The sequence below is a fragment of the Lagopus muta genome, chromosome 4 (genome assembly GCF_023343835.1).
Source record: "Lagopus muta isolate bLagMut1 chromosome 4, bLagMut1 primary, whole genome shotgun sequence".
Taxonomy (NCBI): Eukaryota; Metazoa; Chordata; class Aves; order Galliformes; family Phasianidae; genus Lagopus; species Lagopus muta.
In genome coordinates, this window is record NC_064436.1 from 1 (window position 1) to 11,623 (window position 11,623).

Sequence of the window (11,623 nt, forward strand, 5' to 3'; positions counted from 1 at the left end):
AGCACCGACTCGACAGCAACCCGGGACCAGAAGTCTCAGGAAAGCAATACGCATGAGCGAATCAGGGCACTGCTTCACTCCAGCGCCAGTCCCGGCACAGAACTGCGCATGTGCCGGTATCGGCTCGGCGCTACTCTCGGCACCGCACTGCGCAAGCGCCGCTGGCGGCATCACGTTGCAGACCTGTAAGTAAGCTGCTCCCAGCTGTCCTTGTAGAGCTGCAGTCGTCGCCAGGTGCTCAGTCACTGCTTCAGGTCGTGACCTCACAGCTCCCATACAGCCGTGAGGCAAAAAAAAAAAGTGAAATGAATGTCTGCCAAGGGTGGTTTATCAATGGATGAGCTGCGATGGCCCATGTGTGTGGATCGCAGTCTATCCTGAAAGACATTTCTAGCAGATAGGGGAGCAGACATTTTAGTACTGACACATAGCCCTCGGTCCCTAGGAACCTCCATTGTATTCCAGTCTACCCCATCAGATACCTGGAGCCCCCCTGGGTTCTGCAACGCATCTGTGGGTCAACCCCTGTACTCAAAGTCACACGAGTGCCCCTCAGTGAGAAACACTCAGCTCCAACCATTGCCCATCAGGACCACATGGAGCAAAAGAGTCACCCCTTCCAAGACCCCCAGTGTGTGCATGTTTGAACCTGGAGGACTTCTACCATAGCGATGAGGGGCACAGAGCAGAGACAGCAGAGCAATGTTCTGCACAACTGCAGTTGCAGTGGTGTGCAGGACAGTGCCCTCTATGGGCCCCCGGGTCCCTGTGCCCCCCACAGACCCCACAGCATGGTCCGCACAGCCCTCCACGGGGCCTGAGATTCTCTGTGAACCCAAATACCTTCCATGGTGCCCTGCATACCTCTCATCCCCTTTTGGACCCCCATGGTCCTCCACAATCCCCTATAGACCCCCACATCCCTCATTTCCCCTACTGACTACCATGTCCCCTATGATCCCGTGCTCCACTATGGTCCCTGTGCCATTCTGTGCTCACTGAAGTTCCCCACAGACCCCAAAGTCTCATACAGACACAACAATGGTCCCCCACAGACTCCCATGGTTCCCTATAGACAAGTCCCGCCGATCCCTGTGCCCCACTTTTGTGACCCCCTTAGCACCCCACAGCACCCACCCCCACCCTACATCCCCTTCTGCTGTGGGGTGGAAGGAAGTGGTGGCCCCAAGGTGTGGCCCTCCTCACAGTGGTCCTCATGGGCACGGTGCTAGGGGGGTGAGGGGAGTTGCAGCATGGGGGTTGTGGGGGAGACATGGAGACACTGGAGTAGTGATGAGAGATGCACGGTGCTCTGCCTGGTGCAAGACATGATGTGCTCTGCAAGGCCTTTCCATGGAGACCTCAGATCTGTGCTCAAACTGCATTCAAAGCAACCCAGTGCCCTTTGCTGCTTGTACTCACAGGTATTGGTGCCAGGAGTTGCTGCACTAAAAGGACATTTTGTCCTTTTAGTTGACGTTAAAGGTATCCAATGCTCTCAGTCATTCAAAGCATCCTTGCAAATGTTTTTATTGAGGGAAAGGTTTCATTAACATACGTTGTTTTATGGAAAATGAAACACTTGAATTGTGTAACTCAAGCCCATTTTCATTTCCTCCTGACTGCAGTGCACTTCATGTTGCTCCCGTTGCCCTGCAGCCCTGTTGTGGTTTAAGCCAGCGGGGGGCTCAGCACCACCCAGTCCTTCGCTGACTCCTCTCTTCCCCGTGGAATTGGGTGGAAAGAGAAAAGTAGAACTAATGTGTTGAGATAAAACCGTTTACTAAGATAAAAAGATAGTAGTTACGTATGTACATATCTATGAATATATATACATATGAATAAATTACAAGTGATGTACAAGTAATGGATCACCACCCGCCAACCAATGTCCAGCTAGCTGTTTACATCAGCTGTCTTCATTCTCTTCCCTCCCAGCCTCTTGCTGAGAGCTTTGCTGAGAATGGCCTTGGCTCTGTGCAACTTTGCTTATCAGAATCTGTAAACATCAGAGTGTTATCAGTGTGATTTTTCTCCTAGAGCCCAAACATACCATCATACCAGATACTCTGAAGAAAATCCCTCCACCTGAGACTAAGGCAGCCCCCCAGTGTCCGTGCAGTGAGCCATGTGGGGCTGCAGGCGGTGCATTTCCCTGGCAGCGTTGGCCAGGGGAGCTGGGGAGGTTTTGCCGATCAGCTTGGATGCCGCAGCACTGCTGTGCCTGTCCAAGCGGCGTGCTGCATGCCCTCTGAGCAACGAAGCAGCATTTCATCAACAATGTGCCATACTAACTCCTGGAACCAGATGCATTTGCCTCTCTGAGGCTGGGTTTACCCCACAACCTCTTCTTGCAGTAGCTCTTCTGAATTTCACTGTAGGCATGCAAGCAGACGTGCTTTTCCCCCTTTTGTTCTGTCCCACGGTATTTGCCCCGTGGTTTGTAGAAGAAGGAGCTGATGGAGTCAGCAGTAGATTCTGTTGATTTGCCCTCTGGTGCTTCATGCCTGGAGCTCACTGCTGCACAGCAGAGTGCACGTGTGTTTATCCCAGGGCTGCAGTAAACGGATGGCATAGCAGTGAGCAGCACCTAGTGGGCTCTGCAGAGGATGGCTTTGCAGAAGGAGCAGGAGTGCCTGCGTCCACCTGTGTCCTCGGATCCATTCGGGCAGTGGTGCAACAGCTGAGGGCACAGTGACTGCACGCAGGTCTTGGCTTGGAGCTGCTATGTGGCACTTACTGCCCAGCCGTGTGCCCGGCAAAGCATAGAGGTGACATTTGTCTTGTGGCTTTTCCCTTCTTTGCTAAATTATGCAAACCTACTGACCAGCTCTTTCTCTCTGCCTGCTCCCTTGGTGCAGCTTTTGCTCACGGAAGAACAGAGCAAAGTGACAAGAATCAGCTGCGAGTTCAAGGCACTGGTCTACCTTGTCCTGATCTCTTGCCAGGTATGTGCCACGCTTTGTCCCTCCACATGGTTTAGTAGCCTGTGTTGAACCGTGTTTTGAACCGTGTTTAGTAACACAGCCCCATCCAGTTTTGATGGGACACTGGTCATGTGTAGGTTTTTTCCGCTTCCCTCCAGCTCAGCTCTCGGAAGGATGTTGTCTGTAGTGCTGTGACCAGCTGGTCTTAAGGAGACCAATCCCTTAGGCAAAGTCCTAGCTCCAGTTTGTGCAGAGCTGCACAACGTGACCACAAGCACGTGTGCTTCAGCTGTGTGAGTGTGCTGCCCGACAGCTGTGGGGAGCACAGCACAGTCCCCATCTGCTAGCAGAGGGATAGCCACTTGGTCAAATGCTGCCTAGTAGGCTCTCATTTGAATTGACTGAAGAAAGTGACTGTTTCTAGAACATCTGCCTATGCCAGTGGATAACTGAGGATGCCAGTGGATAACTGAGGGTAGTTCTGAAGAAGTCTCTCAATAGAGTGGTGTGTGAACAGAGAAAATATGAGTGCGTTTCTTTTCATTCCAGCCAGTCGTGCCTGCTGTGATGGGCGTCGCGTGCAGCGAGATCAGCTGTGGGCCTGACATGGCACGGATGGAGGTAGAGTATGAAGCTCTGATTGGTCTTTGTTCCCTGACTTGAGCCAGCAGAGTGAGCCGCAGATGTGCTCTCCTGCTTTTCAAGGGAGGCAGAGTCCTTCCAACTCAATTGGTGTCACTGAAAAGCTGCCTTAAAAGCTTCATTTCCTTGCTGCGGGCATCTAGATGGCCATGGAAGTCATAGTACCGACAGAATCAGATCCAGCGTTATAAAGGTGCAGAAACATTTTCCCCGTCCTGCCTGGATGTTGTCACCCAAAGACAAAGTGTTGTTCTCATATTCAGCAAATTAAAGGAAGCTGGCACTTGTAGTGAGCCAAGGATGGGTCAGTGGCCCAGCTGCTGTGTCCAGTGACTTCTGGCTGAGGTCTCCAGCAATAGGTGGGAGAAAGTGAGCAGACTCTTACACTCCTCTTTGGGAAGGCAGTAGTGCAAGCGTGGCAAGTTTATGAAACTGCTGGAGCCGTCTTGGTTGCGGTGTTTGTCCTCTTCTGATTTTTCCCTTGAAATAGCTGCAGGAACAACAAACATTGTCTGCTCCTCAGTGTTTGGTCTCCCTGCTGGTTGAACGGCTCACGAGAGCTTGCTTTGTGCTTGCAGTGGCACCATTTGCACCTTGTAAACTGCAGCCATGGCTTCGGTTTCCTTCTGAACGCTCACCTAGCACCTTAAACAATCGACCTCCGTGGACAAAGAGCGCAGGAAAGGATGGGGCAAAATGGGCACGGCCACCTGTCTGGGCCAGTGCCATTGCTGATTAGTCTGGGTAGAGAGATGAGTCTTGGCATTGCCTGGCGAGTGCCTGCTGCACACCAAGAAGAGAAACAGCTGTTCTTAGCCTTGCCGTTCCTTCTTATGTGCCCATGATAAGGACCAAGTGCATTTCCTGCAGCTTTCTCTGCAGATGTGCTCCTCACCCTGAAATCCTCCTCATTGCCCTCAGCTCCTCACCATGGCCTGTGCTCTCTGTTTCAGACTGAGAACAACGGAAAGCCCCTGCTGGTCCGTGAGGAGCCATCTCTTAATATTCCAGCTATTGCTGCTGCCCACGTTATTAAGAGATACGTTGCCCAGGCACCGGGTGAACTCTCCTTGGAGATAAGCAGTTAAGGGCATTCCTTGTTGTCATGTACAGAAGAGTATAACATGTGAAGCTATCAGGAATATTCTCAGACACCTTCAGAATGTTTGGTGAGGTGAAGCCCGGAAGATTCAGTTCCTGAATAGACTTGCACTAGGTTGGATGCAGGGAGGAGTTCAGCCATCTCTAAAATATGGCTCTATTTGGCATTTGAATCTTCTGTTCAGACAGAAGAGATACGTGCAGAGATTTGGCCCAGTCCTCCTGTACTTACGACTGGACTTGGGGAAATCCTAGGAAGGCTTGGGATGGAAGGGAGCTCAAGGATCATCAAGCTCCAACCCCCTGCCTCAGGATGGGCTGCCCGCGTCCACATTTAATGTGGGACTGGACCAGGCTGCCCAGGGCCCCATCCAGTCTGGCCTTGGACTTCTCCAGGGATGGGGAAAATCCATTTTTGTACGCACTTGCTCATCATGTTCTTCCCGTTTTGACGTGCTCTGCAGAATGTGTTGTGCTCGGCCTCGTCCAACGGAGCCAAGCCTAAAATGAACTGGTTTCTTCCTTTTGTTGTGCAGTGCCAAAGAAGCGCGGCAAGCTCCTCACCTTCCTTCGTTCCGTGGTGAAGGCCCGCCCAAAGCAATGGAAAGAGCGGGAGGTGGAGAAGGAAAGGGTGTTTGGCCGTGACCTGGGAGAGCATCTTCTCCACTCTGGTCGTGATGGTAAGGGACAGCCCATTCCTGAGAGCTTCCCTGTTTGGGAACCTAAAGATGAAAGGGAGATGGTATCTAGCAAGGGGCAGGTTGATACCAGTGGAGAAACAGGGAATGGGAGTTGACGGCTGAAAGATTAACTGAGGCTAATGCTCCTAAGGGACAAGCACATTTGTATTTGCTTAAAACAAAACCTGTAAGCCAATCCCACAGTAGCCTGGGAAAAAAGGAAGGCATTCGGCCAAAGAGAGTGTCCTGCATCAGTTTCCCAGCTCTTCCAGACATGAGATTTTCCACCTCCATTCCCGTGGGAGCTGTGATGGGACTTGCAATGTCTGCGGCTTCCCCGGAATTACTTTCTCCAGGCTGATTCCTAGGTCCTGGCATTTCTGGAATGCAAAGAACACGTCTCTGTCCAGTTTCCTCACCAGCTCCTGCAGAGGTGTCTCTGACAGCTGTCCCCTTCAAGGAAGAACACAGCAGTAGCCTGGCTGGGCTTAGTGGATGGGATGTGGCGGGAGCGCAGCCTGAGCCAGGACTTGAATGAGGAGCTCCAGTAACCGCCGGCACGTGTTCTTTAGTCCCCCAGGTCCTCCAGAGCTGCGCCGAGTTCATTGAGCAGCATGGCGTGGTGCAGGGGATATACCGCCTGTCCGGCATGGCGTCCAACGTCCAGAGACTGCGGTAAGAGTGCTGCGACTGACAGACACAGCTGCCAGCAGGGGCACGTGCCCTGTTGTGGGCGTTCAGAGGCCTGCGGGCAATGCCTTAGCACCAAGAGAAGGTCTCCTTTTGAACATCCCATCCAGCACGGCTGACGTGGTGCTGGTGGCCGAGTGTTTGTGTTCTCCTGTACATCAAGAAGCCCTTCCAACTCTTGATTGCATTGGGTGTGGCTTTTGACTTGCTTTCCTCTTTCTCAACCATTTTCGTGTCCTTCTCTGCAGCCAGGAATTTGAGTCTGAGCAGGTTCCTGAGCTAACCGTCCGCGACGTTCACAGCGCGAGCTCCCTCTGCAAAATGTACTTCAGGGAGCTCCCGACCCCCCTGCTGACCGACCAGCTGTACGACAAGTTCTCGGTAAGCACAAGGCAACGCCTTTCCTTTCCCTCTTCCCTGGGCCTCTTGGGAGATGGCTGCAGCAGGGCCCCAGCTCTGAGGCCCTTCTTCTGTTAGCCCCATGGGGTTTACTCGCATGTCTTTGCCACATCCTGCATCGTGCTGATGCCACTTCTGGTTGGGAGGTGGTTATTTCCATATTCACAATGCTTGCAAGAATTCCTGGTTGTTTTTTTTTTGTTTGTTTTGTTGTTGTTGTTGTTTGTTTTTGTTTTTTGCTATTCCCCAACTATTTCTGGAATGCAATTAATAGCAAAGTGTACTTGGAGATGAATGCCCCCTGTGAGGAGCTGAGCTGCCCAACCAGGCTGTAAACTGGCCCGGTGCTTGGACTCCTTGGCCTTGGTGGCACCAGCTGCGTGACGCTATGTTCCCCAGAGGCCTCTTGGAAGGCCTAAAATCTGTCCCTGTGCTGACCAGCAGCGCGCTGTGCCCATGGTTCCCGACCCTGCGGCAGGTATCTTGCCTGATTTGTGTCTCAATCGCTTTCTGCCCTTTTCCAGGATGCTGTTGGTGCCACTACGGAGGAGGAGCGGCTGGTCAGAATGCGGGACGTCATCCAGCAGCTGCCCGCTCCTCACTACAGGTCAGTGCTGCCCTCAGCCTGCAGAGCTCAGCCCTGCTGCACTTGAGAGGGCAATGGTGCGATTCCAGGCTTTGTCTCAGGCGAGCAACACGATGCCTGGGTGTGCTGAAACACTGCATAGGGTTAATTGATGGGGTCAGTTCCTGGGCACGGGGGCACACTTGGTGCAGCTGATGGCTGTGGCTGTGCTGGTGCTGGGTGCTGCAGCGTGGCACTTGGTCAAGTTGGATCTACTTCATCTTCAGTGACAGTAGCAGAAATAACAACTAGTGTGAATTGAGGTTTGCTTTGTGAGTCACAGCACAACATGCTGGCTGGTGCTGAACGTTTGACGCTCTGTCACAAACATGCACGCTAAGAAGTCAGCCATTGTGTGGGCTCCAAACCTCCTAAGGTAAACTTCTTCTGTTTCAACAGTGTGCTTACATCTCTTCTCCAGAAAAAAAGCAATTCTTCCATTTTCTCTATCAAATATGCTCTTCTGCTGTAAAATCCATAGTAAGAGGCTGACAGCAGAGCAGGAGCCTGGACTGTTCTCCAACTCTCTTGTTTAGATGGGACTGGTGAGTCCTTGATCAGCCAGGAGAACTTCTTCAGTGGCATCACTGATTGCCCACTGTGGAAGTCTCCAGAGAACAAATGTGACAGCTTTGGGGTGCAGTAATTCAGACCTGGGGAAGCGATCTTGGCTGAATGACTTCTAAAACCTGCCTTTTCTACAGATCACAGCAGAGCAAGTCTGCCTGTGCCAGCGGGAGAGCTGCCTGCACGGAACTGCAGACGCAGTCGGCCGTAGTGGAATTCATCATCGACCACACAGACGTCCTCTTCTGCTCCACATCTGGACCTGACATCGCAGCTGGAGCAGGTGAGTGTCTTCCTCCATTAGCTTTATCTTGATCAGACACCTGGATCAAACGCAGGCCTTCTCCAAGATCTTTGAAATACGCTTTTACTGTCGAGGGGACAGCAGACTTCTGGGCTTAGGTTAGAATCTGGCACCCTGTTGCTGGATGCTGAGAATGAGCAAGCCCAAACTTGACTTTGACACTGTTCTCGTGTAATTACGATGTCTTGCATGCAGGTGAAGCTTGATTAACATGTGGCAGCAAAGCTTTCTGAGTTCACCATACCTGCTTTCTAGGGATTTTGTTTGCCTGTTTTAATACAGGGAGCTGCTCCTAATTATGACTGCATCCTTTGCCATAGACACACCTCTGAGCACATGGTTATTTTGAGCTGCTCTTCTTGCAGCGGCTTGGTTAAGCAAGTCTGAGGAAAACACAGCATCTCCCCCGGACCTGTGATGGCTGTGCTGCCGCTTTCTGATCCTGGCTCTCACCTGTGGTTTTCCCTTACAGGGCACAGTTCTCTCTCAGGGCCCAAGTCTGTGCAGGCATCTTCTCCTGCCACAGAGCTGCTCAGCCTGGAGGAGGCGCAGGCACGGAGGCGAGGCCACAGCAGCTCTCCTGTCATTGTGACACAGAGCAGGGACATAGAGGTGGAAGAAGGCCCCACAGCTGTACGGGGGAAATTCCACACAATCATCGACTTTCCATCTGAAAGGTAAAGAGGACTTCCTTTTCCAGCAACTGTCATCATTCTGTCATCGTTTGGATAGGTTTTTTTTTCTTTTTTTTTTTTTCCCCCCCATTATTTCCCATGCCAAAACTTGTGGAAACCAAATTAAACTGATGGTGCCTGAAGTGTTGCAGTGAATCTCCACTCCCTTTGCACTGTGAGATTCAACTAACATTGAGTTGCCCGCCGGGCTCAGTTTAGCCTCACAACGGTGCCGTTCCTTCCTTGCTGGGCAGGCAGTCACGAGATGCACAAAGCCACGCTGACGTCTACCCTGGCCTGTGCTGGCTGTACCTGGAAACGTTGGGGTTTTCCAGATTTCAGGGCCTCGTGCCTGATGGGAAACCATCCTCTGTGGCCAACCGCCAACTGCAGCGCCGTCCCAGGGAGCCCTCAGAAATAGAAATCATAGTGCTGGCAGGTAAGGGTGCAAATCCAGCTTTCAACGCCTTGCCTTTCAGCGATATAGAATTTGTGCTTTCAGTGGACTTGCACCTCCTTCTAGCGTTCCAGCCCATACGTAACAACAACTTCAGTTAACTCCTGACTTTCCCAAATGAGTCTCTTGTTAAGCCAAGATCTGGACCTGCACAAGGATCACTTTCAGGACAGTGGCACTGTTGCTAGAAGCCTATTTACTTCTTTCCACCATCACTACATAACCAAATGTCAATGACCACTTTCATAATTCAGCCTGTCACTTCTCGGTTTTGTTTCCTTAGGGGGGGGGCGAGGAGACCGCAGGATTCTTTGCTCAGCTGACAGCAGAGACTTAATTAACAGCTATTGCTGACTTCATTCTTTGTTGTTGTTGTTTAGAGCTGGCCAGGGAGCATTGAGCATGCTGCTTAAAGTGTACTTGACAGACCACACCGAGAGTGTGCTTGGACAGCAAAAGTTTGACAGTAAACCCTGTGTATTCTTCTAGGTGAATTGAACCCTTGTCGACCCAGTCGACTTGCCAGAGCAAGTATCAATGATGCGCTGTGTGCTTCCACAAATGGAGAGCTCATAGGAAGCCCAAGCGGCTGCCGTTCACATGACAGCCTTCCGCATAACAACAGGGATGGAAAGAAGGAGCTCATCCAAGTTCAAGCCCTCATTTCTCCCAGCTCTGCTGAAGATCCTGACCTGAGCCTGCCAGACACCACAGGCAGCCTGGACTGTGACCCGGTGCCTCTGCAGTGCAGCCCAGCCCAAGCACAGCCTGAGCACCCTGACAGCAGCACCTCCCTACAGGAGCAGGTCAGCATCAGTGAGGAGAAGCCGTGCCTCTTGGAGGGGGACTTAGAATCAGGCCTCCAGTCCCAGGCACCGGGCAGCAGCTCTGAGAGCTCTGAGCCACTCTCTCCATGACAGGAGAGGATGAGCTCCATCTTTACCTGGACCTCTCATGCCCTCCTGTCTTTAGATAAAAATAAAAGCATGCTGGTGCTCAATCAATGCCTTGACTGCCTTCCGAGTCTTCATTCACAGAGACTGGGATGAATGCAACACACAGCAAGGCACCCCAGCTTGCAAGGCGATGGCTGTGGAGTGCGTGCAGCGGAGCTCCGCGTTTGTTCCTGTTTTGCCTGGCGTTGGGATGTCTGCAGCGAGAGCTCTGCTACCATCTGGTATAGTAGCAAATACTCTCTAGCATCCTGGTTGCTGCTCATGATTTCCCAAGCTTCCTGGCTGTGGCTTTGTGATGCTTTTCAGGGCTTCTTGATTCATTTTGATGCCTCAGCTGCTCCCTAGGAACTCTCTCCTCCAGCCATGTTCATTCCTGGCTCCCATTTATGAGCTGGTTGTCCAGACCATCTCCAGACCTGTCATCACCATGCTGCGGCAGGAGGAGCTCACACCAACCAATGTCAGGAGCACTGCTTGGTCTGCAGGTCCACAGCCACCTCCTCATGTCTTCAGCTACAGTTTCTCAGTCAAGTCAGATGCAGTCATGCTCCTCTGGTTTCTGTGGGTTAAATCCAAAGCCGTTCTTGATACTATGATGAGCAAACCACGTTATTTTCCAAGTTATATCAAAATCCCCTTTCTCTTGCTTCACTTCCCTCTTCCCTTTCCTGCTTCTAACAATGGAAGGCTGAGTTCTGGGTGTAGCACGGCAGCAGTCAGGGTAACATAAAGGTGCTGCATCCAACACAGCATTTCTCCAGGGGCTGCTAAAGGCAGGAGCACAACAGCACCAACCCTCTGACAGTAACATCTGTGAGTTTTAACCATCTGAGCACTGCATCACCCACAGCAAGTCAGTGCTTTGCCACCTCCATCTGACTCTCACACTTTCTGGACTGAATATAACTATGCTGTCATGGATACAAATGCTTTCTATCGCATCCTCAATTCTTGCAGCCATTTACTTGCAGCCAGCACTTGGAGAAGAACAATCAAGCAGTAAAACCTTTTGCTCACCTTGCAGCATGCAAATACTACAAAAGCAGAAACAACCCTGGATGCTCTGGGTCTGCAAGATTGCACAGATGTGAGAGGTGGATAGTGTTTTTGCAGCAGACGTTTCCAGTCTTTCCACTCATTATTGCAATAATGAATAATCTTTGCTGCTATCACCATGATCTTTACCTAACAAGGAATCCTTGACTTTAACCATTTCTCAACAAGGAAATAGACAAGGGGCATCCTGGGTTGGGGGGCGGAGGAGCATTGCTGAGCCGGCTGTCCAAGACTCGACTGCTCACCAGCACCCTCGCGGGCGGCACAAACGCGCCCTCTTGGTCTTCTGGCGCATGCGCACCACTGCCTGGAGGTCAAAGAAGGCTGGCGGATGAGCTGCGCACCGCGATGAGAACATACGCGCCACGGCGGTGCGCATGCGTCCTGCTGCCCGCGGCACCAAACATAGACAGTATTATTGGAATTATAGGGTTAGGCTGTTTATGTTGCAATTGCATATTGCAATGACCCTCATTGTCCACTTTGCATCATATCTCTTTGAAATTCTAGGCCCCTTTCTTCCATCTTGAATGCAGGATTGCATA